The sequence below is a fragment of the Ranitomeya imitator genome, chromosome 3, assembly GCF_032444005.1.
Source record: "Ranitomeya imitator isolate aRanImi1 chromosome 3, aRanImi1.pri, whole genome shotgun sequence".
In the NCBI taxonomy this organism is placed as follows: Eukaryota; Metazoa; Chordata; class Amphibia; order Anura; family Dendrobatidae; genus Ranitomeya; species Ranitomeya imitator.
Genome location: NC_091284.1, coordinates 391,143,614 through 391,170,604, shown reverse-complemented (window position 1 = coordinate 391,170,604; position 26,991 = coordinate 391,143,614). Strand labels below are relative to the sequence as shown.

Here is a 26,991-nt window from a genome sequence, read left to right as displayed (position 1 = left end):
AGCCCTAACCCTAATTTTAGCCCCAACTCTTCTAGCTGCCGGCGGGCAGATCATGGAGGGTGCACTGTGCATGCGCCCGCCATTTTCTTACCGGATGAAGAAGCCGGCGGGCAGGAGGGGACGCAGGAGGATCCAGGGACACCGGTAAGTATAACTGGGTCCCCGAATCCCCCTATTTCTCTGTCCTCTAATGTGCGATCACATCAGAGGACAGAGAATGACACACAGTTTTTTTTTTTTTTTTGCGGTCGCCGGTAAAAAGTTAATTACCAGCGATCGCAAAACAGGGGTCAGTAAAAACCAACCCCGATCATGTTCTTTGGGGTCTCGGCTACCCCCGTCAGCCAAGACCCCAAAGATCTTCCAGGTGCCGGCCGGCGGGCGCACTGCGCATGCGCCCACCATTTTTTGGCCAGAACAAGATGGCGGCACCCATAGGGAGCCACGAGGAGCACCGGGGGAGACAGGTGAGTATCGGGGGGTGATCGGGGACCCCATTTCTCTGTCCTCTGATGTGCGATCACATCGGAGGACAGAGAAATTAAATGGGAAATCTCGTTGTTTTTTTTTGCGACTGACAGTAAACGGTTAATTACCGGCGATCGCAACCCGAGGGTCGGTAAAAATCCCCCGAATCATGTTCTCTGGGGTCTCGGCTACCCCCGGTAACCGAAACCCCAGAGAAAATCCAACTCTGGGGGGCGCTATCCACTTTTTCCACAGCCGGCGCTATGGTTTAAGTACCCTTAACTGCCGCCGTTAAAAGGCGTATCGGCGGTCGTTAAGGGGTTAAGCTGTTATACTTTATTAAGTTTTTTTTATTTACACACTGTGCCCTCGATAAGGTCATAAAAGACCTTTGGGGTCATTTATACAGTGAAATATTTTTATTTTCATCTCATTTCCTTTATATCTGGAGCTGGTATATTAGCCCCAGTTACAGGGGAAATACTGCCTCCTGGCTGCATAGCAGAACTGCCTGGGCCTCATAGCACCCAGCAGCTCCTGCTCCCTCCCTATAGACAGTGATCACATGACCTCTGGGTCTGGAGGAGGAAGCACAGTCAGCACTTTGTGTTGCTATATACACAGCACTTGTTTAGAGCTATGCATATGGAGCGCCCCGCCAGGGCAGCGGGGTACACGGTACCGGGTCCGGTCGCTCTTAAAGGGGATGTCATGGTGGCTACGACCCGGTCCATAGCCCTGGGCATCCAATTAAAGGGGAACGGTCTTTAAAGGGGAAATTATGAATAAGTTTGTTGTGACGCCACCTGTGTTCGGTCAATAGGGGGACCGACGCTGCTTTAAAGAGGTCCTCTGGGGGATGTTGTTGCAGCAATGTTGGTGACGCTTCCCACAGGTGAAGCGGGGTCCCCAGAGGTCCTGAAGTATATGGCGATGATGGTGTAGGCCGGTAAAATGAGTAAAGGACACAAGTTGAAAGTCTTTAAATGGTTTACTGTAGTTCGCAGGCCACAGTCCAGGGTACCAGGCACGAGTGATGGTGGTCCGGCCGGCTCAGAGACAATGGGAGAATCTCCTTCCCAGTTGAGGTCCGTGAGCCTTTCCAACTAGCGCTTGCTGTATATGAAGTCCCTGTTGCCTGAGGCTTTCTGCAGAGTCCTCTATTCCCCTTGTCCTGAGACAGGCACCTGCATGATGGGCAGCTTGAGCTGTTTTACAGGGACTCTATCATACCCCGGGCTCTCCAGGTGCTGCTGCATCTCAGGTGTGGTATGGGCCAATTACATACAGTTCTCGGCCCTCTGGTTCTGCTCTGTGTCTTAGAGTCCCACAAAAGCCTCGGGCTCCCGGTACCCGGCTACTGTGCTCTGGCTCTATGGGTGTCCTTCTGCTGTTCCCCTCTGAGCCCTTTCTCTCTCCCCTGCTCCTTTCCTCTGTAGCTCCACCACATACAACAACCCTTCAGGTTCTCTCACTCCTTCCAGAGGCTGCAACTCCCTCGTGGCTGCTAGGCCTTTCGGTCTGCTCTCAGTTCCAGACTTCCTTCTTCTATCTCTCCCTCCTGGAGACTTAACTAGCTCCTTCTCCAGGTCAGGATACATATAGCTTAGGGAAGCTCCCCTGAATCCAGGTCCTGAGCTCCCCCTCCTGGCCTGGATTTGGAATGTGTTGCACGCGTGTGCCTTACCTAGTGAAGAGAACTCCATTGCCTCTGAGCATGATATTACCCTCCCCGAAGGGAAAGGAACATCACTGCAACAACCGGTCATCTGGGATGTTGCATATACCCAGATACAGATGGTAATAAACTGTCTGTGCCTTCTTTATGAGTCTGAAAGCCATATCCCAGCTCTCACAGTTACATGATCATAAATGCATTTGATTATATTTAAAGGGTAATGTTACGGTTATTTGGGGTGACGGAAAGCCTCCAGATGGTATCACCCTTTTCTGGACAGTCACTCAACGGTTAGTCTTTTTAGTATTGTAAGCTCATATTTAGGGATTAATAGGGATAGGTACAGTATCGCCTTAGGTTTTGTAAGAGCTATATAGGTAATCGTTTGACCCCTTCACTATATACAGTGAAATTATGTTGAGAAAGCTACAAAAATTAGTAGTCAAGCTCTGTTTGTTTTGTAAGAGGGTATGACCCCCTTAATGATTCTTTTATCAGGTCACCTACAGAAATTTGTCATGACTTTTCATTCCTCTAGTCTCGTTAGATCGTGGTCTTCTTCTACGTGGATGTTTTAGGCCACGTTCACACCTTCAGTATCTGGTCAGTATTTACCTCAGTATGTGTAAGCCAAAACCAGGAGTGGGTGATAATACAGAAGTGGTGATATGTTTCTATTATACTTTTCCTCTGACTGTTCCACTCCTGGTTTTGCCTTACACATACTGAGGTAAAATACTGACCAAATACTGAATGTGTGACCGTGGTCTTAAATATGAGTCATAAAAGTCAAGTGAATGTATTTTCTCATTCTTTAATGTAAGAAGATCCTGCATCACTGCTGTTGCTGTCGTGATGTCTGCTGAATACATCATAAATGGACCAGAAACGTTTGGGCTTTCTTCCGACTTCCCCAACACACAGTGATGGTGAGCAGCTCTGCCATCTTCAATACAGTTATGCCAACTTGTTACCCCCTCTGCTGTGAAGGCGCCAGATCCCCCCTTACATACTGGGACCAGTAAGAGTCAGGGGGCTTACTGGGGGAGAAGAAGTGGCATGGGCTGGCCACATAATGCCATCAGGAACGTGAAGGGCATAGTGCACACAAGCAAATGAGAACCCCCCCAAAGAGATGGAAGTGAGTGAAGGCTGGAAAGAAGCACGGAGTTAAGGAGGAGGCGGTGAGAGGAGAGGGGGAGCAGAGCTAGAGAGGAGGAGGCATACAGAGCCGGGAGATGGAGGAGAAGATACACTGAGCCTGGTACACACAGGGCACAGCTGCCACCGCGGACACACGGGGCCTTCTCCAGCTCAGGGCGCAGCCATCCATCAGGCAGACACCTCGGGGACGGCAGCGGGCACAGCAGGCACCGCACTGGCTGCACGCACCGCACACTGCACCGGAATCCCGGAGTGTCTGTGCCCGACCTCCCGCGCCACACAGCACGGAGCGGAGCAAAAGCGAGAAAAGCCGGAGATGGAAGTGTGTGAGGGATGGAGAGAAGCTCGGAGTTAAGGAGGAGGCGGTGAGAGGAGAGGGAGCACAGCTAGAGAGGAGAGACCGGAGGAGGAGGAGGAGGAGAGCGCCAGAGCCGGGAGATGGAGGAGACGATCCACTGAGCCCGGTACACACACGGCACTGGCTCTATGCGGTACATAAGCACGCGCTCTCCACCCGCCACACGGCCGCTCCCCGCACTGACGGCAGCCACAGGAATAAACTTATCCGTGGAGATGTGACGGAGCAGAGCACGGGAAAGACACCCCGGATCATGGGACATCCCAGGCGGCAGGATCAAGCCTCCCCCTCTAGAAAGTACTGCTAACAGCGACCAGGTAGGAGAAGCCCCCCGCCTGCGGGCACACGATGTGCTGTCACCCTGTGAGCGGGCACCCTGTGTGCTGTCACCCTGTGAGCGGGCACCCTGTGCTGTCACTCTGTGTGCTGTCACCCTGTGAGCGGGCACCCTGTGTGCTGTCACCCTGTGAGCGGGCACCCTGTGCTGTCACTCTGTGTGCTGTCACCCTGTGTGCGGGCACCCTGTGTGCTGTCACCCTGTGAGCGGGCACCCTGTGTGCTGTCACCCTGTGAGCGGGCATCCTGTGCTGTCACTCTGTGTGCTGTCACCCTGTGAGCGGGCACCCTGTGCTGTCACCCTGTGAGCGGGCATCCTGTGCTGTCACCCTGTGAGCGGGCATCCTGTGCTGTCACTCTGTGTGCTGTCACCCTGTGAGCGGGCACCCTGTGTGCTGTCACCCTGTGAGCGGGCATCCTGTGCTGTCACTCTGTGTGCTGTCACCCTGTGAGCGGGCACCCTGTGCTGTCACCCTGCGAGCGGGCATCCTGTGCTGTCACTCTGTGTGCGGGCACCCTGTGTGCTGTCACCCTGTGAGCGGGCACCCTGTGCTGTCACTCTGTTTGCGGGCACCCTGTGAGCGGGCACCCTGTGCTGTCACCCTGTGTGCTGTCACCCTGTGAGCGGGCACCCTGTGCTGTCACCCTGTGTGCTATCACTCTGTGAACAGGCACCGTGTGCTGTCACCCTGTGTGCTGTCACTCTGTGAGCGGGCACCGTGTGCTGTCACCCTGTGTGCTGTCACCCTGTGAGCGGGCACCCTGTGAACGGGCACCCTGTGCTGTCACCCTATGTGCTGTCACCCTGTCAGCGGGCACTGTGTGCTGTCACCCTGTCAGCGGGCACTGTGTGCTGTCACCCTGTGTGGAAATGTGGCTCGTCATATCTGCAGTGGATCTCAGTCACGACTGTGTGACCAGTGCTGAGCGGGCTGGGGGGTTTGCGCCCTGCTCACCTCAGTACTCCTGGGATGTGAGGTGATGTGAGCCGGGCTCAGGCGCTGTCACGTGTCAGGTCAGGTCGCGGCCGAGCCTGGTCCTGGGCAGCTCACAAGTCCCTCACTCTAGTAACGGTCCCTCCGTTCATCACTGCACTGCTGCCAGCACACATGTATGCGGGGCTGGGGGAGCAGGAGCAGCAGGGCTGGGGTAGAGGGGCTGGGGGAGCAGGAGCAGCGGGGCTGGGGTAGAGGGGCTGGGAGAGCAGGAGCAGCAGGGCTGGGGTAGAGGGCCTGGGAGAGCAGGAGCAGCGGGGCTGGGGTAGAGGGGCTGGGGGAGCAGGAGCAGCAGGGCTGGGGTAGAGGGGCTGGGGGAGCAGGAGCAGCGGGGCTGGGGTAGAGGGGCTGGGAGAGCAGGAGCAGCGGGGCTGGGGTAGAGGGGCTGGGAGAGCAGGAGCAGCGGGGCTGGGGTAGAGGGGCTGGGGGAGCGGGAGCAGCGGGGCTGGGGTAGAGGGGCTGGGGGAGCAGGAGCAGCGGGGCTGGGGTAGAGGGGCTGGGGGAGCAGGAGCAGCAGGGCTGGGGTAGAGGGGTTGGGGGAGCAGGAGCAGCGGGGCTGGGGTAGAGGGGCTGGGGGAGCAGGAGCAGCAGGGCTGGGGTAGAGGGGCTGGGGGAGCAGGAGCAGCGGGGCTGGGGTAGAGGGGCTGGGGGAGCAGGAGCAGCGGGGCTGGGGTAGAGGGGCTGGGAGAGCAGGAGCAGCGGGGCTGGGGTAGAGGGGCTGGGGGAGCGGGAGCAGCGGGGGGGCTGGGGGAGCAGGAGCAGCGGGGCTGGGGTAGAGGGGCTGGGGGAGCAGGAGCAGCGGGGCTGGGGTAGAGGGGCTGGGGGAGCAGGAGCAGCAGGGCTGGGGTAGAGGGGCTGGGGGAGCAGGAGCAGCGGGGCTGGGGTAGAGGGGCTGGGGGAGCAGGAGCAGCAGGGCTGGGGTAGAGGGGCTGGGAGAGCAGGAGCAGCGGGGCTGGGGTAGAGGGGCTGGGAGAGCAGGAGCAGCAGGGCTGGGGTAGAGGGGCTGAGGGAGCAGGAGCAGCGGGGCTGGGGTAGAGGGGCTGGGGGAGCAGGAGCAGCGGGGCTGGGGTAGAGGGGCTGGGGGAGCAGTGCGGTGGCGGCTCCAGTCCTGTCACCTACAGCCATCATCCTGTCTCCATGGAAAGTGCGGAGAATGCACAGATTGTTCTCTGCTAGTGACCGCCAGAAGCCAAACTTACTGCCTCATAGCCATGTCTCCTGGAGAATGTGGGGCATGGGCTATAGGGGCTGCCAGTGGCCTGTGTGCCCTTCTTTCCCTGGAGTTACCCTGTCCATCCATCCATCTGTCTAGCAATTATTATCTATGTATCTTGTCTATCTCATATGCAGGTATCTGCTAATCCATTTATCCGATATCACATTTTCTTTCCAATATCTATCTATCTATCTATTATATATATATATATATATATATATATATATATATATATATATATCTTTATCACATTTATCGATCTGTCTCATATCTCTGCATATTCATTGATTTCCTTTGTCAGTCTATCTGGCTGTTCATCGTATGTCTAGAAACTGATCTACATTATCTGTCTGCATATGTAGCAGTTTATTCATTTATCGCAGTCTGTATCTCTATCTATCTATCCTATATCTATCTATCTATCATATCTATCTATCTATCTATCTATCTATCTATCTATCTATCTATCTATCTATCTATCTATCTATCCATCCATCCATCCATCCATCCATCTCTCTCTCTTTTTTTTGTTCCATCCATCACCTCGTCGGTGTATCCATGTAGGAAGCTGCAGGTCCTGCTCCTGATGGGATTATCTTGCATTATCCCGCTTCCATCTGTGCGATGCTTATGAGAATGATCGGTATTGCAGCTTGATGATTCTGGGAATAGCGGTGATGCCATTTCCCTGGTACATGAGGTTGACTCCTGTAGATTGGTATGAACAAATGGTTTGGACATTTTTCTACTTAGTGGCTGGTAATGTGCAGCAGGTCCCACTAGCACAGTTAATTAATGGAAGCTTTTATCCATCCAAGGTCTTTCAACCACATAAGTAAAACTGTATGTCAGGGACAGACAGCTAGTTCTACTTATATTCTGCCAAGGAAACTTCCACATAATTGCTACAGATGAAGGAAACTTAATTTTTTTTTGCATTTTACTGTGAAGAATGAATGATTAAGATTAGGTCACAGGAGGCTAATTGTCTTACATTGCAGGCCTTTTATGGTGACATTTAATGTACTGACAAAAAGTATTCTAATAATAATTGTGCTGTAAAATGCAACATGTTACAAGATATATGGAATTTATACAGAGACACTTTAATGTCAGCATAAAAGGGGTTGTCTAATCACCAGATTGCATAGGGACCCACTTAGAATCAAAGCACAAGCCCCTACAGCCCAGATGACTGGTCACTTGCATGATCACATGTAGTACTAAGTTTCCCCTGTAGTGGCTGCTGCAGGGAAAATGAGCAACCAACAGGAACTTTACCAGGCAAAATCAGCTGCATGAGGAGCTGCTGTCATATTAAAGGGAAGCTGTCAGGGTTCAAGGGTTTTGCTATGTAATCTGACAGCAGCATGGTGTAGGGACAGTGCTGTGTATAACCTCATCCATGTCACTGATTGGCAGCTTTCTGTGGCATCAGAAGACTGCTTATCAGTACTGGATGGACTAAGACGCATGAGGACAGTTGTCCTGTAATTTCCCGCTGATAAAACACCGTATTGAAACAGAAAAACACAGCCTACTAAGTGATACATCGCGGGAATATGGTCTCCGCCCATACATTGTCATGCACACTGATTACATAATAAAAAACCTGCTGACATATTCCCTTTCAAGGGTTTTTTTGTGCATTGTCCTGCCATAACTTCATGAAGAACCATTGCCGCAAATGAGTTACATAGATGGCGATTTGATAAGTTTTAATATGATACCCAATGCATTTTTCCATGCAGTAGCTAGTCCAAATATATTCAGCTGGTGGTTGGTTCCATTCTTTTTCAGGAGAAAGAAGAGATTGTCAGCAGAAGCAGAATGGCCCAAACAGGATATATAGTGCTCTGACCGCTAAATATGTGTCTTTTCCCCACTGACCCAAGGACAATATGGACTGAAAGCGATATACTTGGTTTGCATATTTTCTTATCGTGTTTATTGTATATTCATATCAGTAACCTAAGGTGCAAAAAAAAAAAAAAAAGTTATTTGCAGTTAGTGTAGTGTACAGGAAGAGCTATCTGGAATCGAAGTCGGTGGCCATTAAATTCAGACATGTTTATGGCTCCTGTAAACATCATAAGTATGTGATGTACTGGCTTCATTAATCTCATCCTAATTTCCATACAACACCTATAAACTCCTTGGACCAGCTCCTTTTTGGCCATTTGCATCTGGTGCATTTATTAATGTGAACCTGTATTCATTTTACTAACTCCCCCATCGTGCTCAGATTTATGGCCTTCAGTACTGCTGAGCTTGCTTTGTAAAGCTACTGTAGCTTGGATAGAGCTGATGGAGAAGTTCCGCACATGGAGGACTACTGGCACATCATGGCGCTGATTCTTTTTTTGAACAGCTATCAACAAGGCCCTTCTAGGTTGAAGTAGCAGGTGCAGGACTTCACTTTGATCATTTTTTTAAATCTTTTTCATTTGCGTTATTTTTTCACTTCATTGCCAGAATTCCTTGAAATGCATAGCTGTTCATCTCAAACTAGCTGGGTCACGTGTGATATGGAAGGCAAAGTAATTTTTGGACCTCTCTTTCCACACCTGCTTCTCCGATACACACCTTGTTGGTTGCCAGCAGCCAAGCGTTGGCAGTATCCAAAGTATTTAATGAGAAAAACAAGACTATCTCAAGAGGTTAGGAGAACCTCTTTCTATTATAACTTAGCTCCAACCTGAAAGTGCAACCTGCCTGAACGAATTAGTTCTCCTGGGTGGAAATACATACAAGACTGAATTCAGGGCCTACAGTTGGCGTTGCTGGTGTCAACGAAAAGACCTGTGCGTGAGACTTTGGGGTCAGATTAATTTAGGAGGCAATTTGATGTCTGTAGTGTGTATATAGCATGTATGAAGGACATGAATATGATGCTAGGTATTTACAGTATATATGACTTGTAAAAATGTATTTTATCGATGGGATATGAATTTTAAAAGGGTTTAATAGGCTCGGAATGTTGTGTAATGGACCCCATGCTGTTACTGCTTCTGTTAGAGATGCAGATCGGGATACTGGAACTCCTCTTCTCTACATATATAATGTATAGGAGACACATAAGCAGCTAGCCTTCTCCGAAGCTGGAGCTGAGCTGAGGAACAGTTGACCATTAAATATGGTGCCTACAGAGAAAAAAAAATGAAGAATGCAGGATAGACGTTATATAATCATCAGCAACAGTGCCATTCCTCATGTACACACACCAGAGCTTATCTATAATAAGATACTAGATTGCTTGTTGACAGTTTCATGTAGATGTAGGAGATTTGCATAAGAAAAGCAGCGAAAAATGGAAATTTGGAATGTGTTCCAGATGCCAGATTTACATTCTATAGGTTTTGCGAAAATATTTCACTAAAGATAGAGCAACACATTTTTATAAAGTTCTTGAAGAGTGAGTTAGGTTGGATTCGCATCAGATTTTGGCTCTATCTTCTCGACTCAGAAAAATGGGATTCAGAAGCGATTACCAATGGAGCCATTGAGTCCAGAGTCTCCAGCTTCGGGTTATGTTTTGCCATCTGTCCAGTAGAGTCTGTCCTTTTATAGCAGGATACACTATCGTATTAGACTTTATTTTGTCCAGGTAAAAAGACACCCTAAGGCCCATTCTGATGTCTATGTTGCAGGTACGGGTTCTATCCATGTTTTTCACGGATAGAGCACATACCTATTATAATCTATGGGTCTATTCACATGTTTGTCTTTATTGACGGATCGTGTGCCGGTGCAAAACGCATGGAGACATGTTTTTTTTTTGGGGTGTTATGAATGAAAAGTGTCAATGCAAGTCTATGGGTCCGTGAAAAAGACATACACACTGTAATGTATAGGAGACGCTTAGTAATTTATTTATTTGTCCATGAATGAAAAACATTGATTGAAAAAATGGACGCAAGACTCATGTACTGATAGCACACTGATCCAAAACACTGAAGACACCGGTACCGTTTTTCATGGATGTATTTAAACATGGACATGTGAATGAGGCCTAAAAGGAGCTAATAAGAGTGTAAGTAAAATCAGCCACATACTAGTAAGTTAAAGTAGTAGCCACAGGTAATCATTATTCTGTCACAGATTGTTTTTGTTTTGTTTTGTTTCATGGCCATTTTTAATATGGTGATAACAAGAAGTGCAGCCAAATTATTTGATGGTTTTGAGCTAGAAACTGAAGCGTTTCAGCAAGTTTTATCAATAGCAAAAGTGACAGCTTTATCATCAGCTGCTGAGAAACTAATTGAATTTGTTGATTTGTATTAGGCAAACATATAGCCCAAACCCAGTGTGAATAGAGCCTAGATACTTATTGTTTAATTAGCAGCTCTCCCTTTTGTTATAATACACTGCTCTCCTGCAGAAAGCTTTTTATGGTAGGGTCTGTGAAGCTCCTAATATTTCAAAGGATGCTTAATTATACTGGACTTATGCAGGCAGGTTTGCTTGTTTTGCCTTAATACAGTCTTAGTAGGCTTTATAATGGCCTGTGTGATATGAATAAATAAATTCTATTAATTACTATGAGAATATAAATGAATCATTAAAGCCGCCAGACGCTGTGGCAGAAGAGAAAGGAATTATTCTACAGCACTGTTCCCCAACCGCAGTCCTCAAGGCCCACTAGCAGATGACGTTTTTAGGATTTCCTTAGTTTTGCCCTGGTTGTGATTCCATCATTCTGTAATGCTAAGAAAATCCCGAAAAACATGACCTGTTAGTGTGCCTTGAGGACTGCAGTTGGAGAACACTGTTCTACAGAATGTGAGAAAGACAAGGCTTATACGATAATATGAGTCACATGACTTTCAGAAGGTCTAACGAGTGTTTCCAGGTCTGAAAGCAGAATCCAGGCATTTTCTGCAGATTGTGGTCAAATGCTGTTACACTGAGCATGGTATAGTAGTTGTAATGCTGTGCATGAATTGTCGGTGTAACACTACCCCAGGCAATGTTTCCCAACACTCTTCTTCATGCCATGAATATCAAAGTACTATGTTTCAATATGTACCTAGTGGTACAGTGAGTGACACCTCCAAAGACTATCTCTTCGTGAAGACCACATCCTTATCCAGGTTAGATTTCCAGTTTTACTTGTGTATTATCTACTTTGGAAAGACCACCACTTAGCAATAGAACTTTACTGTACGGGAAATTTGTGGTGTAGTTCTTTTATGCAACTATAAAAAAGCTTTGCTCAGAAATCAATCATTCATTTCTTTGCTGGTGTCCATAGCCAGAACTGTTCCGACTTTCCGACTTTAATGTGATGAACAATTTGATAAGAAATGAAATGAGACTGTGACCAAAATTGAAAGTAGTCAAAAAGTATCTGTTGTCAATATCTCCACTGTTATGCCTAAACAATGGGAAGTGACCTTGAAAACTTCAGAGTTTTGTTTACAGTTAAAGGGATTTTTCAGGACTAAGATATTTATGACCTATGCGTAGTATTGGCATTAATATGATATCATTAGGGTTGTGGACACCTAGAACCTACACCAATTAGCTGTCACCAGAAAGACAGAGACTGTGGTAAGAGAGGCCTATCAGAGTTCAAAGTTGCAGTCAAAAAATGTTGGTTCCACAAGCAAAACGGGGAATCAGGACCAGGCTTAGAAAGTCAGCAGATGCCAGGCAGGGGCAGAGCCATTCAGCACGGGCCGCCCCCATCTCACAGTCATCATAGTAGGTGCGTGATTTGCCTCCAGTAAAGCTATACCACTGCCCCCTTTATCTCCAATCGGAACTAAGCTCTTTGTCCTCCACAATATTAAAAATTCTACATATTTAAAATCAGTGGGGTACCGCAGGGGTCAGTATTGGGACCTGTTCTCTTCAACATATTCATTAATGATCTGGTAGAAGGTTTACACAGTAAAATATCGATATTTGCAGATGATACAAAACTATGTAAAGCAGTTAATACAAGAGAAGATAGTATTCTGCTACAGATGGATCTTGATAAGTTGGAAACTTGGGCTGAAAGTTGGCAGATGAGGTTTAACAATGATAAATGTAAGGTTATACACATGGGAAGAAGGAATCAATATCACCATTACACACTGAATGGGAAACCACTGGGTAAATCTGACAGGGAGAAGGACTTGGGGATCCTAGTTAATGATAAACTTACCTGGAGCAGCCAGTGCCAGGCAGCAGCTGCCAAGCAAACAGGATCATGGGGTGCATTAAAAGAGGTCTGGATACACATGATGAGAGCATTATACTGCCTCTGTACAAATCCCTAGTTAGACCGCACATGGAGTACTGTGTCCAGTTTTGGGCACCGGTGCTCAGGAAGGATATAATGGAACTAGAGAGAGTACAAAGGAAGGCAACAAAATTAATAAAGGGGATGGGAGAACTACAATACCCAGATAGATTAGCGAAATTAGGATTATTTAGTCTAGAAAAAAGATGACTGAGGGGCGATGTAATAACCATGTATAAGTATATAAGGGGACAATACAAATATCTCGCTGAGGATCTGTTTATACCAAGGAAAGTGACGGGCACAAGGGGGCATTCTTTGCGTCTGGAGGAGAGAAGGTTTTTCCACCAACATAGAAGAGGATTCTTTACTGTTAGGGCAGTGAGAATCTGGAATTGCTTGCCTGAGGAGGTGGTGATGGCGAACTCAGTCGAGGGGTTCAAGAGAGGCCTGGATGTCTTCCTGGAGCAGAACAATATTGTATCATACAATTATTAGGTTCTGTAGAAGGACGTAGATCTGGGGATTTATTATGATGGAATATAGGCTGAACTGGATGGACAAATGTCTTTTTTCGGCCTTACTAACTATGTTATTATGACACAGTCGAGTTTAAAGGAATATTCCCATTTCCTGGATCCTATCCCTGTATGTAGTAGGTGTAAAAATGTTAATATCAGCAAATACCTCCAATTAGAAATGTAGTATAGTTCTTCCGTTGCTTTCTAAATGCAGGGCATTGCAGTAGCTTAGGTATCCATGGTTACAACCACTCATATAAAGACTTGTTATTAAGTTAGTTGCTAGTGGTCGTGATCATGGATACCTAAGCTACTGCAAATCAGGAGAACTATACTATATTTTTAATTGGAGGTATTTGCTAATATTATTATTGCACCTATTACATATTGAGATAGTATCTTGGAGATGGGAATACGCCTTATATAACTACAGAAGTTGTTAGACATACCGTATATACTCGAGTATAAGCCGACCCGAGTATAAGCCGACCCCCCTAATTTTGCCACAAAAAACTGGGAAAACTTATTGACTCGAGTATAAGCCTAGGGTGGAAATGCAGCATTTACCGGTGAATTTCAAAAATAAAAATAGATCATTATTTCCCCATAGCTGTGCCATATAGTGCTCTGCACTGTTCATATTGCCCCATAGATGCTGCACAGATGCCCCATACAGTGCTCTGCACCGTTCATATTGCCCCATAGATGCTGCACAGATGCCCCATATAGTGCTGTGTGCCGTTCATATTGCCCCATAGATGCTGCACAGATGCCCCATATAGTGCTGTGTGCCGTTCATATTGCCCCATAGATGCTGCACAGATGCCCCATATAGTGCTGTGTGCCGTTCATATTGCCCCATAGATGCTGCACAGATGCCCCATACAGTGCTCTGCACCGTTCATATTGCCCCATAGATGCTGCACAGATGCCCCATATAGTGCTGTGTGCCGTTCATATTGCCCCATAGATGCTGCACAGATGCCCCATATAGTGCTGTGTGCCGTTCATATTGCCCCATAGATGCTGCACAGATGCCCCATATAGTGCTGTGTGCCGTTCATACTGTCCCATAGATGCTGCACATAAATCTGTGCCATGGCCGCTGCTGCTGCTGCAATAAAAAAAAAAAAACACATACTCACCTCTCTTGATTGCAGCTCCCAGCGTCCGGTCCCGGCGCCTCCATCTTCCCGGCGTCTCTGCTCTGACTGATCAGGCAGAGGGCGCCGCGCACACTATATGCATCATCGCGCCCTCTGACCTGAACAGTCAGAGCGCAGACGCCGGGAAGATGGAGGCGCCGGGAAGATGGAGCGACGCCCGACGGCTGGAACGTGGACAGGTAAATATAACATACTTACCTAGTCCCAGCGATCCTGACACTCCCCGCCTTCCTCCCCGTCTTCGGTGCCACAGCTTCTTCCTCTATCAGCGGTCACCGGCACTGCTGATTAGAGAAATGAATAGGCGGCTCCGCCCCTATGGGAGGTGGAGCCGCTTATTCATTTCTGTAATGAGCGGTCCCACGTGACCGCTGAAGAGGGGAAGAAGCTGCAGCACAGAAGACCGTGGGACGGCAGGGACAGCGCCAGGATCGCTGGGACTAGGTAAGTATGCCTCAGCGCCCTTTCCCCCTCACCCGCCGACCCCACCGCTACCATGACTCGAGTATAAGCCGAGAGGGGCACTTTCAGCCCAAAAATTTGGGCTGAAAATCTCGGCTTATACTCGAGTATATACGGTAATACTTGTCCGCCATAAGTTGACTTTCACTGCTAATAGCCTTGTTAGATGAGCATAGGGATCAAGTTAATTAAAATGCTCATCACACATCAGAAAAGTTTTCCGGCCTGCTAAGTTTGTTGTACAAAAAAAAAAGAAAGAAATCCGCAGGATACTTCCTTCCCTCCCTGGATCCCGCGCTGTATCTCTGGCACTGCTCAGATGATTGTGTATAGGCTGGAGTAGCAACATACCATTAACTGAGCTACAGTGAATCATTAAGCTTAGCGGCTCTGCCAATGTAGACGGCACAAGCTGCTAAGCTCAGTGATTGGCTGCAGCACTGAAACTGTGATGTCACTGCTGCAGCCAAACAACAGAGACCAAGGCAGCTCTGGAGGCACAGTGCCGGACCTGGCGAAGGTAACTAACATGCAGTTTTTTTTTGTTTTTTTACAACAGACCGATCTGGCAGGCAGAAGTTTTCCCTTTAATGGGAACAAATCATATCAGTCAGTCAAAAATTGTTCTCATTCTCTTAAAAATATGTTCATGTGACAGAAGACGGAATATGTGCATCTTCTATCATATGTAAAGTGACTACAATAGGCGTAGTGTGTGTGGTTCATATCTTTGGAAATTAGCCAGTATTATATACTTCTGTCTCCCCTTCAAGTGCAAAAGTATGAGAGTTGTAAGTAGATGTTCCAGAATGTAACTCATTCATAAATATACTCCTCAAAATTGAAATTACCGGTACAATACAAAAAAGGAAAGTCATGGAATTATGTAAGTTACAAGATCAATAGAGATGACAAATTGGAAACAACATTTTCTAATTGTCTCGATTTACTCAGCATCGAATGTGACTTCTGTGTATAGAAATACACACACTTACAAGCTTTGGCATGCTATCAATGGGGTTATAATTGGTTGCACAAATCATCAAGATCTGCTGCTGACAGCTCCATTTGCAATTGTCGAAGAATGACGTCGAAGTTGTACTTGTTTGGATATAAGTCCGAAGGCACTGCAGACCATGGTAGCAGATTAGGCCACGCAGGCTGCTCACAGTAGCACAAACAACTGGCATTGCTGTGTTGAAAAATGATTCCTTAGACACTATTAGTATATGGGTATAGTATTAACCCTGCTGTCCTGTTCGGGTCACTATGACCAGAAATGATTTTTGAGACCCTGTAGATTTTTTTATATGAAGATTTGAAACTAGTGGTATCTTGACTTCTCCTCATTTGTGAAGCTCTATATATATATATTTTTTTTTTGTTTGTTTACTTTTTGCTACACGCTGATTGTTACACTTGTACTGTTCGGGTCAATATGACCCGATAGCATTTTATACTGTTCTACAGGTCTCTGATTATTTCTGACTGCAAAAGTTATGTTTTTTTATGTGTACTTCATCTCAAAATGGTGGTGGTTTTACCGTTCTTATCAGTAAACAAGTAATTATCTAGTATTATCCATTTGCTGTTTGTGAGAGAGGAGACTGGTTGTCTATCATTCAAGACAATATATACCAAGTAAGCCAGCAAAATACGGCATCAAGATCTGGACACTTTGCGACAGCAAACGTTCATATGCTCTAAATGTTCAAGTGTATACAGGAAAAAACCCTGGTGAAAGACCTGAAAAAAATCAGGGTATGCGTGTTGTTCTCGATTTGACTCATGGACTTAAAGGACAAAATGCCACATGTGACAACTTTTTTACATCCTATCAACTAGGCCAGATGTTGGAGAAAAAAACAACTTACCATGCTGGGTACTATAAGAAAAAACAAACCTGAACTACCGCAACTTAAGGTATCCTTAGCAAGAGAGGGGTGTACAGTTCTACTTTTTTTAAATATAAATTTAAATATAAAGGCTCGTTAAAGCGTCGACATTGATTTGTAGGATTGCTACTTCCAATAGGTGGCACTAGAGTTCTAGTTCTCTTCCTCTCTGAACAGACAATTTGCATAATTAGCATATTCCCGAGAGGAGCATTGTGGCTTTAAGTCTCCTCATCTCGGCATGCTTAGCATGTAAATTTCCGCAAGGAGAAACGATACTTCTTGGATATTGATTGAGGATAAAGTCATATTTGCCTGTAGTTGAAAAGTGGGGCCCTGGAGTTGGTTACTGGTGGGCTTTCGGCTGAACACATTATACACAAATTTTATTTTGGTCTGTAATTCCTTAAACATGTAGTCTGGGCACAGCTGATATTTCAGTATTATTGGTTATGTCTTCAGTTTTTAACGTATAGTTGGAATTTACACTATAAGCAGAGATCATCTGCAGTAGACCAGAGCATCTCTTTTATTACATTATATTAGAAATTTCTTACTAGATATCGGAGGTGCCTTATGATTTATGGCTATAATTAGTAAAGAAATGTAAAGGAGGTAGTTAAAATGAGTGCGCCAGACAGTGCAGCTTACTAAGTCAATGGAAATAGCGTTTTAAGAACAATGCATGAAGAAAACTGAATAGCTGTAAGTATGGTCCCCCAAAAATAAATTTGCTACTACAGCAATGTTTTTTGTTTTTTTTTTCATCTGTTTTGTGTTTTCATCTGTTCATTTGTGCCTAATATGTCTTTTAATTTGTGCCTCTTTAATATCTATTTTATATGTATTCATCTGGGGTTTTTTATGTTCGCCATTGTGGGTAGAGTATGAGGCTTCCACATTTTTGTCAAATTCCTTAATTGCGTTTTTTTTTTAAAGTTGCAATTTTTTTGTTAAAATGCATTTCATCCCCCCTTCTTGTCTGGAGTGATTTTAGGCACACAAGTTAATTTGGTGCCATTTTACGAAATATGACATTTTATGCTAAGTAGTCACAAAACCGGTAGAAGACAAAAATATTTTGCACAAAATTGATGATCTGCATTTCTCATTTTGAAGAATTTGCCGCAAAAGACGTCAATGAATAATACAAGACAAAAAAGAATAGTGAAAAAAACACAAATAATAAATCAGCTCCTTTGTATTTTATTTTCTGTTTATATCCTCAGCCTAGTTCTAGACTTTCAGGAAAAACTTACTCAGAAATGGATCCCCTCATTATTAATTTATGGAATCCGTTGGAATGATAGGGTAGCTCAGTTGTTATTTATCACTTGCTTTGCAGCGCTGGGGTCCTGGATTCAAACAAATCCCACCAACATCTGCATGGACAACATCTGCATGGTGTTTGTATGTTCTCAGTGTTTACGTGGGCTACCTCTCACACTCCATACTGATAGGGAGTTTAGATTGTGAGCCCCAGTGGGGACAGTGATGATGATGTCTGTAAAGCGCTGTGGAATTAATGGGTCTACGTAAGAAAGTAAAATAAATAATCTCTAGAGGCAGATTCTCATGTAGATCTGTGTCCGACCCATTATCCTGAGCAGCTGATTTACATATATAGGAAACATGTTGATTTCTCTGGAATAAGAGATAAGATGGAAAAGCAGATATCAAGGTACAGTATCACTGTATTCAGCTTCCTAAGACAGCTTAGGAGTAGGGATGAGCAGACTCGTGGATGTACGGGGTTGTCGGGTTCGATTCTGGTACCAGAACTCTTCTCCAACTTGAATCTGAAGAATAGAAGTCAATGGGGACCCCAACTTTGGTGCTATAAAGTGGTTGTAAGGAGGCTGCCAAAATCTCTCTATTCCGAATTCTAAAACGGACTTCAGGGAGAAGTCCGTATTCCGAGTTCAGCACCAAACACTAGGTGTCCGATACGAACCCCAAGCCTTACAATTCAGGTTTGCTCATCTCTAAATAGGAAGGTTGATACTGACAGATCTTAACACTTGTTTTAAAAGCACTCTTACTTTGCATCATTTTTGAACAGAGCAGAGGTCTGTAACAGAAAATGGTGGTTCCATCTCATTCTCCAGATTCAGTAATTTATAGCTAAGTAGCTTAGTTGTTACCCAAACTGTGCATTTTGTACAAAAAGTTTGATATGACTGCAGTGGAAAATCCAATAACCAAAGGGCCTGTCACTTCTGAAAAGATTTGCATGAAATTTACATTTGCATTAAAAGTTAGTTTTTTGCTTTTGGAAATAACCTTTGCATATGCCCGCATTAGTGTATTGCATCTTATGGAAATGACTGTAAAGAAAGTAGCATCATATGAGTGCTGTATTGAACTGTATATACTGTTTATTCATGTTTTAATCAAATTCATTTGCAGATTTGCTTATTTTTTTACTTTAGATGTGATAAATGCAATTGTCCCTTTAAATTTCTTAAATAGGCTTCATGGCATTTCACAATTTGTGTTCTACAAAGCGGAATGTTAGAAATAAATAAATACTATTTTCCTACTCCTTGAATCCCCTGCCATCCAACACTGTCACTAGTGGTCCTTTCTGATCCTGGAGTTAGGATGTGCTATCCATTGATCATTTCGCTGGCCTGTGTAGTGACTTTTCATGTAGAACACAAGGCTTGTGATTGGCATCAGCAGTCAGATCACTGATGGACATGATATCATCACTGTAGGACCAGCAGTGGTCCAGCTGGAGTGGCAGGGGGATCATTGGTAATTGTAATTTGTTTAATTTATATGCAAGAAGGGTTAACTGTAAAGCAGTGATAGAATCACTGACTGGGTGGATCAGGGAAATCTGGTAGATATAGTATATCTCAAATTCAGGAAATCATTTAATAAAGTATCTCATACTATCCTTATTGAAAAAATTACCAAGTATGGGATTGACAAGGCAACTGTTAAGTGGATTCATAACTGGCTCAGTGATCATACTCAAAGAGTGGTAATGGTTGCACATCCAGTTGGAAAAGTGTTTCAAGTGGGGTACAACAAGGTCTGTCCTGGCCCCAGTGTTGTTCAACATGTTTATAAATGACCTAGATAAATAAACTAATCAAATTTGCAGATGATGCAAAGCTAGGAGGGATAGCTAAAACTAGAGAAGACAGAGAAAGTATTCAGAAGGATCTACAGTAAATATGCTTGAACATTAGGCAGCGACAAATAGAATGGTATATAGCGGAGAAATGCAAGATTCTACATCTGGGCAAGAAAAACAAACATTACATCTATAGAATGGGAGGAATGGAACTAAGCAACAGGAAAAAGACTTGGGTATACTAATAGATCACAGACTGCACACGAGTCAACAGTGTGATGCAGTGAAGGCATAGACAGTTCTAGGATGTATTAAGAGAAGCATGGAGCCTAGATCACGTGAAGTAATTACCCCCACTCTACTCCTCCTTCGTCAGGCCTCATCTGGAATACTTTGTGCAGTTCTGGGCACCACATTTAAAAAAGACATTGAAAAAGTGGAGCAAGTTCATAGAAGAGCAAGCAGGATGGTGAGCGGACTGCAAAGTATGCCCTATGAAGAATGGTTAAATCATCTGTGAATGTTTATCTTGCAAAAAAAGAAGGCTAAGAGGAGACTTAATAGCTGTCTACAAATATCTCAAGGGCTGTCACAATGTAGAAGGATCATCCTTATTTTCATTTGCGAATGGAAACATGAGAAGCAATGAAATGAAACTGAAAAGGGGAAGATACAGATTAGATATTAGAAAAAACTTTTTGACAGTGAGGGTGATCAATGAGTGGAACATGCTGCCACAAGAGGTGGTGAGTTCTCCTTCAATGGAGATGTCTGAGATGGTTTAGTGAATCCTGCGCTGCATTTAGCTGGGTGCTGGACAAGATGATCTTGGATTCCTAGTATAAAGCACTGAAAAATGTAACTATCAATGCTGGTGATTGAATGCAGGAGATCACATTGTAAAAGAAAGCAAAAATAAGGAAAATATGTGTAAATAGCTCATTAGGCACTATGCTTGAAACTCATTTCCAGAGCACCGATTGATTCTCAATTTCAGGTTTGAATGTCCTAGAAAAACACTTTGCCCAGCTTACAAAAAAAATGATGTTTTAAGTATGTGGCCAGATGTCTAAGCTGCAAGTGTCTATATCTGTCCACCCAGTGTAGGATTTGGTCTGCTGCCCACCAAAGGATTTATTATCATGTCATGATATTGAATAGAATTTATGTGAGAAATTGGAGCACTTAAAGGGAACCTTTTACCTTGGAGTGCTCTATTTAGCTGCAGATGTAGAGTCAACATGCAGGTTAATGGCATTTCTATGCTGTCTGGCTGCCTTACTGAAAGGGAGAAAGTGATTTTATTTCCTCCCTGGAGCTGTTGGGAGCGGCTACAGTCACTGCTCACTATACTTCTGCTTACATTATAGTGCTGTTCCATGCATGCCCAATGACTGAAAGCCAGCAGCTCTTGGGAGGAAATAAGTTCATTTTTTCCCAATAGATGCACTTTCAATAAGAGAGACAGGCAGCATTGTAACACTGTCTACCTGCAGATCAACCCTATGTCTGCAGGTAAATAGTGTTCTCAGACTGGTTCCTCCAATCAATTGTGGACCCATCTATTTGTGTGCCATAGACTTTCATTAAAAATCTATATATTGCTAATTATATAATTTTTTGCATGCACCTCACCTTGTTACTTCACGTTTAAAGGGAATCTGACAGCTGATACGTGCTGCACGATCCACGGGTAGCATGAATCAGACAGTGGCTGCACGATTTCAGCCAGCTATGTTTGACTCTAAATCTGTGCGGCATTTCAGAGAAAAATGTAGTCTAATAGCCGCCAGGAGCCAAGCCACACAGGTAACTATTTATATAGATGGGTCCCCGTTGGCTTCTCCCCTCCCGCTGCTGATAACTAATAGGCCTCTCACTAAACACACAGGAAGAGACCTGTAACTCACGGAGAGTATGATTGGGAGCTTTTAAAGTATGGTATGTTTAATGGCCGCAATCATACAGCCAGTGTCTGATACATGCCCATGTATCAGCTGTCAGGTTCACTTTAATATACAAATATGTAAAGATGTGTTGGTATATAGAGGTGTATCTCTATGTTCCACTAAAATATTCTTGTAAAGAAGAATACAATTTATACATTTAGGCAGAAAAATTCCTCCTTTGGCTCACTGCTAAAACTTCTCTTCTCCGCAAGATACCTAATGGATTATTGGTTATAATTGTGAAGGAAAATCGGACTACTCGTCCACTAGAGAATTATTGTCCAGGTTGGTACACATTGGAGATAACAATTATATATCTATTTATTTCCCTCTACACCTAAAATGTTTTAAAATATATTATTTTCTCACCTATATAGTTTCTCACCTCGCAACTAGTATTGTATAACTTATCTATCCAAGCTTATTTGTATTTGCTGGATACAGTTATATGAAAAAGTTTGGGCACCCCTATTAATCTTAAGCTTAATGTTTTCTAAAAATTGGTTTTTTTTGCAACAGCTATTTCAGTTTCATATATCTAGTAACTGTTGGACACAGTTATGTTTCTGCAATGAAATGAGGTTCATTGTACTAACAGAAAATGAGCAATCTGCATTCAAACAAAATTTGACAGGTGCATAAGTATGGGCACCCCACCAGAAAAGTGACATTAATATTTAGTAGATCCTTCTTTTGCAAAAATAACAGCCTCTAGTCGCTTTCTGTAGCTTTTAATGAGTTCCTGGATCCTGGATGAAGGTATTTTTGACCATTCCTCTTTACAAAACAATTCCAGTTCAGTTAAATTTGATGGTCGCCGAGCATGGACAGCCCACTTCAAATGATCCCACAGATGTTCAGTGATATTTAGGTCTGGGGACTGGGATGGCCATTCCAGAACAGTGTAATTGTTCCTCTGCATGAATGCCTGAGTAGATTTGGAGCGGTGTTTTGGATCATTGTCTTGCTGAAAGATCCATCCCCTGCGTAACTTCAACTTTGTCACTGATTCATGAACATTATTGTCAAGAATCTGCTGATACTGAGAGGAATCCATGCGTCCCTCAACTTTAACAAGATTCCTGGTGCCAGCATTGGCCACACAACCCCAAAGCATGATGGAACCCCCACCATAGTTTACTGTGGGTAGCAAGTGTTTTTCTTGGAATGCTGTGTTTTTTGGCCGCCATGCATAACGCCTTTTTGTATGACCAAACAACTCAATCTTGGTTTCATCAGTCCACAGGACCTTCTTCCGAAAAGAAATTGGCTTCACCATATGTGCTTTTGCATACCTCAGCCGTCTGTGGCGTGCTTGCAGAAACGGCTTCTTTCACATCACTCTCCAATACAGCTTCTCCTTGTGCAAAGTGCGTTGTATAGTTGACCGATGCACAGTGACACCATCTGCAGCAAGTTGATGCTGCAGCTCTCTGGAGGTGGTCTGAGGACTGTCCTTGACTGATCTCACCATTCTTCTTCTCTGCCTTTCTGATGTTTTTCTTGGCCTGCCACTTCTGGCCTTAACAGGAACAGTACCTGTGTTCTTCCATTTCCTTACTATGTTCCTCACAGTGGAAATTAACAGGTTAAATCTCTGAGACAGCTTTTTGTATCCTTCCCCTGAACAACTATGTTGAATAATCTTTGTTTTCAGATCATTAGACAGTTGTTTTGAGGAGCCCATGATGCCACTCTTCAGAGGAGATTCAAACAGGAGAACAACTTGCAAGTGACCACTTTAAGTAGCTTTTCTCATGATTGCATACACCTGGCTATGAAGTTCAAAACTCAATGAGGTTAGAAAACCAAAAAAAAGTACTTTAGTAAGTCAGTAAAAAGTAGGTAGGAGTATTTAAAACAAGAAAATGATAAGGGTGCCCATACTTATGCACCTGTCAAATTTTGTTTGAATGCAGATTGCACATTTTCTGTTAGTACAACAAACCTCATTTCAAGGCAGAAACATTACTGTGTCCAACAGTTATTAGATATAGGAAACTGAAATAGCTGTTGCAAAAAAAACAATTTTTATAAAACATTAAGCTTAAGATTAATAGTGGTGCCCAAACTTTTTCATATAACTGTATATACGATCTATTGTGCCACGATTTGGAATTCAAGATAAAGGCGCCTGGTGATTTTTACTAAACACTTCATAAATCAAATACTTAACTCTTCATGAAAGCATCTACTGAGCACAGAGAAATGCAGCCGGCCCTTTCCCCCAATGCCCTGAGGCAGACAAGGGTTGCCTGGATATACATGGGGAGTAGAACGTGAGCATTCGCAGCACACGTCGGGGTATACATGCAACGTGACTGGGGTCCTCTGTGCAATTACACATGTAGTATGTCTGCCCTAGTAGGGCCAATGTATAATAGATATCAATTCACATTATTGATATCGCTGCAACATTTCAATGACTCACATCATGAATCATTAGATTTAGCCTCATGATGCAGCAAAGGTAATAGGACCAATCCTTAAATAATTTGGTGTGTTGCTATTAGCCAAAGATTAGGCAGCGAAAACGTTTTTCAGTTCCGAAGTCAACTCTTAAGGTACCGTCACACTTAGCGACGCTGCAGCGATACCGACAACGATCCGGATCGCTGCAGCGTCGCTGTTTGGTCGCTGGAGAGCTGTCACACAGACCGCTCTCCAGCGACCAACAATGCCGGTAACCAGGGTAAACATCGGGTAACTAAGCGCAGGGCCGCGCTTAGTAACCCGATGTTTACCCTGGTTACCATCCTAAAAGTAAAAAAAACAAACACTACATACTTACCTACAGCCGTCTGTCCTCCAGCGCTGTGCTCTGCTCTCCTCCTGTACTGTCTGTGAGCACAGCGGCCGGAAAGCAGAGCGGTGACGTCACCGCTCTGCTTTCCGGCTGACCGACGCTCACAGCCAGAGCAGGAGGAGAGCAGAGCACAGCGCTGGAGGACAGACGGCTGTAGGTAAGTATGTAGTGTTTGTTTTTTTTACTTTTAGGATGGTAACCAGGGTAAACATCGGATTACTAAGCGCGGCCCTGCGCTTAGTTACCCGATGTTTACCCTGGTTACCAGTGAAGACATCGCTGAATCGGTGTCACACACGCCGATTCAGCGATGTCTACGGGGAGTCCAGCGACCAAATAAAGTTCTGGACTTTCTTCCCCGACCAGCGACAGCACAGCAGGGGCCTGATCGCTGCTGCCTGTCACACTGGACGATATCGCTAGCGAGGACGCTGCAACGTCACGGATCGCTAGCGATATCGTCTAGTGTGACGGTACCTTTAGAATTTTAATAAAATACTACTTTTAGTATTAGTTCCCCAAGTTCTCCTAGATAACACGTGCCCTACCAGTGATATATATTAGGGCATATTGATTGCTATCGGTTTCCATTTATCAGCCAATAGTGCAGACAGACCTTTTTTTCATATGGGCTCAGACGGTATAACATTTGAGTTACTGAAAGCTTTTCTGCTGTCTTGGTAGCCTATATTTACAGTTGATCCATCACTTTAGCTACATAGTAAAAAAAAATCAATTACAGTAGATTTGTTCGAAATCATCTTTCTTCAGTAAATCCATGCAGCCGTGGATACAGCTTGACATTAAATGCACGGTGCTAGTTTAGAAGAGTGTCTTTTATCTTTTTCAAAAATCATGTTATACTCATATAGACATATGAAGATAATTTAACAAGTTCCAGAATTCTAAAGATTGAGATTCTGAATTGATTTACAAGACGGGACGTTCCGTTCTCACTGATATTTTTCTCCTAAGTTTTTCTGTTGTATCATGTTTTCAGTTAACTGTAAAGAGGTGTTACTGCTAGTGTTGAGCATTCCGATACCGCAAGTATCGGGTATCGGCCGATATTTGCGGTATCGGAATTCCGATACCGAGTTCCGATATTTTTGCGATATCGGGAATCGGTATCGGGAAGAAGAATAATGTGTAAAATAAAGAATAAAATTAAAAAATATTGATAGACTCACCCTCAGACGCGCCCTGGTTGTAACCGCTGCAACCGCCATGCTTCCCTTCCTAAGAATGAGCGCGTGAAGGACCCTGGGAACCATTACAGGATACATTCCGATATTTGTGTCCCATTGACTTGTATTGGTATCGGATATCGGTATCGGTGGTATCGGATATCGGTATCGGCGATATCCGATATTTTTCGGATATCGGCCGATACAATCCGATACCGATACTTTCAAATATCGGAAGGTATCACTCAACACTAGTTACTGCTAATGTGCACATTAATATTAATTTTTTTTTTTTTTTAATGACGAAAACCACCATCATCATCCCTCGTGCTCAGTAGTGGGGATTGTTACATGAATGTGTTTTAGTAAGTGTCAGTTCATTCTCAGATATGAATAGGAGTTGATCTTCAAGAACTGGTAACAGCTGATTGGTGTCGGACCCCCAGAGATATAATATTGATAACGTATCCTGTGATATCACCTGTGTATAGAGTTGTTACTTATTTTTGTAATCCTTCGTATGATAATAAATAATGAGTATTCTGAAAAGTCTACTCTAAGGAGCAGGAAGAGTCTAAAATAGACCTACTAGCCAGAGTCAAAATGGCAAGATTTCTATTTTTTTTATACAGATTGTGATATAAAAATAACAAGCCACAATTAAAGAGATTATTACATTTAGCAGAAAAAGCTAATTTAAACAAAAATTATTTTTATGATTATTATTTGCATTTCCTGTAACCCCTTAGCCCTGATTTGACCTTCCTGATCAAGCCAATTTTTACAAATATGACCACTGTCACTTTTTGTGGTTATAACTATGGAAAGCTTCAATGAATCCCACTGATTCTCTGACTGTTTTTTGTGACACATTGTACTTTATGTTAATGGTAAATTTAAGTTGTCTCAACATTTTAGGCGTTTACTTGTGAACATTTCGCAATTTTCAAACTTTTATTTTTTATATCCTTAAACCAAATAGTCATGCTGTACAAAATAATTTATGAATAATAATTACTACATGTCTATTTTACATCAGCAAATACTCAAAAGTTACAACATTTTAAAAACTGCACCCCCCAAAGTGCTCAAAGCCACACTCAGGAAGTTTATTTACTCTTTAGGTGCATCACAGGAATTTCCCACCAAAATGTTAATTTAGCTCCAAATCTAGTTTTTTTTTTGCAAGGGCAATAAGAGAAAATGAGCCATATAATTGTTAGAGGTCGAGTTCCCGCTTCTGCACAGGGGGAATCTCGAGCCATCTCCACTGCGGTCTCCCATTCTGATCCAGCCGCAGTGGAGTCTGCTCAGCAAAGACGTCGGTCCCAGCGTCTTGCTCAATCTCACTCTGTTCTAAGAGTTACTGCTGCTTCTCCAGCTTCTGCCATTAAAGCCAGTACTGGTCAGCAGCAAGCGGACTTCTCTGGGACTAAGTCCTTGTTTGCACATACTGAGCATGCCCAGGGC

General features: G+C 44.1%; 1 protein-coding gene across 8 annotated transcripts in view; it reads left to right on the top strand.

The window, feature by feature from the left end:
• Positions 1–3,155: 3,155 nt before the first annotated feature.
• ADGRB2 (adhesion G protein-coupled receptor B2) overlaps positions 3,156–26,991 on the top strand; it is a 682,045-nt gene continuing 658,209 nt past the window's right edge. For 2 of the 8 annotated variants that reach the window (XM_069757006.1, XM_069757003.1), the window contains exon 1: positions 3,370–3,985. The gene's annotated coding sequence lies outside the window, so the exon portion shown is untranslated. Of the gene's footprint in view, positions 3,986–26,991 lie in introns of all 8 variants that reach the window. The other 6 variants (XM_069757009.1, XM_069757010.1, XM_069757008.1 and 3 more) reach the window with 6 other exon arrangements.